The 3,865-nt window shown below is 61.5% G+C and overlaps 1 long non-coding RNA gene across 1 annotated transcript; it reads left to right on the forward strand.

Annotated features, from left to right (window-relative positions):
• The first annotated feature begins 2,493 nt into the window (after positions 1 to 2,493).
• Positions 2,494 to 3,509, forward strand: LOC136058211 (uncharacterized). The gene is made up of 4 exons (XR_010623124.1): positions 2,494 to 2,568; positions 2,682 to 2,784; positions 3,239 to 3,298; positions 3,394 to 3,509. It is a non-coding gene; the product is annotated as an uncharacterized LOC136058211 (long non-coding RNA).
• Positions 3,510 to 3,865: the final 356 nt, after the last annotated feature.

Genomic DNA, 3,865 nt, shown 5'->3' on the forward strand with positions numbered 1-3,865 from the left:
CTGGCGGTAAGGTTGGGTCTGGGTGCTGGAGATTAGGGTTTGTTAATGGAAGGCTGTGTTGGGTTGGGCTGTCCCTCATGGCGTTGGTCTGATTTGGGACTTGAGAGCATTTTACCACTCTCGGGACAGCCCGCAAGCTCTGCTGTCCCCGTATCCCTTCCAGGTGCAGCGGATCGTGACGGCCATCCACAGGAGCAGGAAGCTGTACAGCGAGGAGCAGGCACAGAGGACCATCCAGAACACCTTCTCATGGCTGGCCACCTCTGACCCTTGTGCAACGACACTCAGCTTGCTGTGCTGCTCCCACACCTGCGACAAGTGCGCTGCCCCCACCCCATGTGGAGAGGGGCCCCAATCCCATTCCCACAAGGACAGGGACCACCACCCTCTGTGGATAGGGACCCCCACACCATGTAGAAAAGGGAGCCTCCATCCCACAATGAGAGGGCCACCCATCCCTCATAGTGAAGCCCCCACTCCCACAAACAAAGAGACCCCCACCCTGCTCACAGAGGGGTTCCTGCTGAGGACGACTCTCTGCTGCTCTGCTGCAGGGACACGTGGGAGCTGTGGGAGATGGCATTGTCCACAGCAGGCGTGGTGCTACGGATTGTGCAGGAGCTGCTGCGGCTGCTGGAGATGGCACCACTGGACCAGGAGACGGAAACCGGCACCCTTCCCCTGGCCGTGAGTTTGGGGGTCCCCAGGGAACCTCCCCTCCCCCAATCCCAGGGGGAGCAGTTTGGTGCTGAGCACTGCCTGGGTGATTTCCGCAGGCAGTGATGGCACTGCACAAGATCACGCAGCACTCGCAGTACAGCCCAGAAGTGCGCCTGTTTTCCCTGCAGCTCTTCGTGGCGCTCATCTTCCAGGTGGTGTCATCCGGCTCACTCGAGCCGCTGGAGGTCACCGCCATCATGGAGGACCCGATCTGCCCATCCACACCCACCTCTGCCATCAGGTATCGCCGCCGTGTCCACCGCCAACCCCACGGCACGACTCGTGCTGAGCCCTGACCCCACACATGCTGTCCCATTTCCATGCAGGATTCTGGTGGAGGTGGTGCGCAAATTGCTGCTGTGTGCCGATCTAGACAGCCTGGTGCATGCCATGGACATACACAAGCTGTGGGAGCAGCTGCTGGGCGCTGCCACGTGGTGCGATGGCCTGCGCTCCCTCGCCAGGTACGGCCCCAAGGCCCTCCCACACGCTGCCCCACACAGCCCCACACACTGCACTGCATCCGCTGCCCCATTGCAGTCCTCCTGCAATAGGGAACGACACGGGCAAAGCGCAGGGGGTGACAATATGCATTGGGCAATTGGAAGATTCACACTGTGGGGTGGGACGGGCTGCTCTGCTCTCCCCCCAGCACGGATCCGGTGCCGGTGTACTCAGCCCCCCCACCTGTGTTCAACCCCCTCCCCTTCCCACAGGTTGATGGCAAGGGAGTGCCGGGTGCAGTCTGTGCACATCTTCCTCCACGTGCAGAAGCTGCTGTGGTACCACCAGCTGCAGTGGAGGGAGGTCCCCGCCATGGTGCTCTACACAGAGGTGGGCACTGGAACGGTGCAAAGGTCCCCTCGGGGGGATGGGGGCCAAGCCCCCTCCCGCCCTGCTGCCCACTCACTGCTGTGCATTACAGCTGCACAGATGCCTGGAGCTCCAGGAGGAGAATGGCTGCGCTGAGAATATCTTTAGGAAGCACATTCGCAGCGAGAGGCCTGAGAGCCAGGAGCTGGCACTGCGCGGGCTGCGGAGCTTGTACGCCGGGAGGATGCATCTGCTGCTGCCCGACGTGCTGACGTGGCTGCAGGACACGTGGGCCAACGTCAAGCTGCAGGCCACACAGCTGCTGTGTGACATTGCGGCTCAGCACCCCGGCCATGTGCACGACGCACTCAGCCAGCTGGCGGTGCTCCTGACGTCCTGCTTCGATGAGGTGAAGCATGTGGGGCAATGGGGAGTGGACGACCCAACCCCCCTCCCTGTGCATCACTCAGCATCGACCTGCTGTGTCCCTGTCCATCCCCCCACCCAGGACAACACAGAGCTGCGCTGGCTCTCCATGGAGCTCTTTGCACAGCTGCTGGCGGCACCAGGCAGTTGGCAGCTGCTCTCGCACGTGGAGATGAATGTGCTGCCGCTCTTCTTCCACATGAACGAGGAGATCCCCAGAGTGGCACAGGTGGGGGCAGCTCCTGAGGTCACGGGGTCGCAGCGTCACCCCGTGTAACTCCAGCCTGCCACTTGAGTCACTGCATCATCAAGGCTGGGAAGGGCCTCCGTGGTCACCAGGAACAACAACCTCACTGTCCCACCCATTCAGCCCTCCACATCACCCCCTCCCCAGTATAGAGACTTAGGTTACAAAGGTCCTCCACGATCTCCACCCCCCCCCGTTGGGTTTGTGGGAGGGGTCCCCAGGCTCTCCTGCTGATGATCCCCCGTGTCACTGCTCCCCAGGCTGCTCAGGAAGCCCTGACCTGCGCTGCCAAGCTCCTGCACTGGCAGCAACTGCGACGCCTGGCCAGCACAGCAAACAAATGGAAGATTGCTGAGTGCCTGGTAAAGATGCCCATCCCTCAACCCCCACTTCCCCCGCTATGGGACCCCCCGATCTGGCAGAAGGTGGGGGTGGTGCCCTATGTGTGCTACCCCTACCCTGGTGTTCTCTGCAGGTTCAGAAGGCGGGCAGTGCCGCGGAGCAGTATGTGCAGCAGAGCGTGAGGCACCTGCACGGCCCCCAGGCATCCGTGCGGGAGGCGGCCGTGCGCTTCCTGGGTGAGTCCCAGCCCTAGTGGGTTCCCCTTCCTCTGCTCCCACGGCTGAACGCTGCGGGGTCAGTGCACAGGGGGCAGGAGTGGTCCTGGCGGGGTCACGGTGGAAACGATTGGGGTCCTTGTGGGTTTTTCAAGCACCCCGGGGGTTATTGGAGCATTATGGGGGTCATTGTGGCGTTGTATAGGGTCTGTGGTGGCCACTGGGACACCACTGGGGTTGGTGGGGGTCATTGGGGCACCGTGGAGTTTCTTGGGTGTTGTTGGGGTGTTACTGGGGTCCATGGGGTGCCGTGTGAGGTCTCTGGAGGTCACTGGGGCACCTTAGGGTCACTGAGGTTGATGGGGGAGGGGGAGCACCTTTGGTATACCACGGGGATTCTGAAGGTCTTTGGGGTGCCATGGGCGCCCCTGGGGACCGCGTTGCCAGCTGAGTGCTGACAGTGCTGTGTGCGCAGGGCTCCTGGGGCGGCAGCTGAGGAGTGAGGACCCGCAGAAGCTGCTGGACATCTGCGAAGGTGAGCAGTCCTCCCCGGGAAGTGCCGCATGGGGCAGGGGTGGTGATGCAGCTCCTCTCCGGGGCACTGATACATCTCCACTCCGCTCCTCGCAGCCCTGCAGAGCGTGAAGGAGGATGGCGAGCCGGCCGTGCGCTGCCTGGTGCTACAGACGCTGCTGATCCTCCACGTGCTGGAAGACGTGCCGCCCGCCAGGCCCAGGGGCACAGTGATGTGCTGCTGCTAATGCAGGATGTGCATGGAGTAGTGCTGTGCTGCAGGGACTGCGGCCCTGGTTTTCAGAAGAGAAGAACAACTCCATGCCCCAGAGGACACTGCGTTCCCGTTTTCCACTCACAAAGATCCTACTGCAAGTCCTGCTGTCTTCCTCTTTTGCTGCTCGTCTCAAGGGTGAAGGTACCCTCGTGGTGTTGCTTTCAGCTTAAGATTTACTAAATCAAATAAAATTGAACAATTGAGAGAGAGATAAAAATTTCCAAACCAAAAGCTGTGAGCTGACGTTAAGGAGAAAACTGCACGGGAGCACACGTGCTGAACCTCCACGGCAGCCCAGAGCAACGCGCCCAG

Source organism: Cyrtonyx montezumae, unplaced genomic scaffold (genome assembly GCF_038088225.1).
Source record: "Cyrtonyx montezumae isolate F1298 unplaced genomic scaffold, pur_monq_1.0 scaffold_73, whole genome shotgun sequence".
Lineage (NCBI taxonomy): Eukaryota > Metazoa > Chordata > Aves > Galliformes > Odontophoridae > Cyrtonyx > Cyrtonyx montezumae.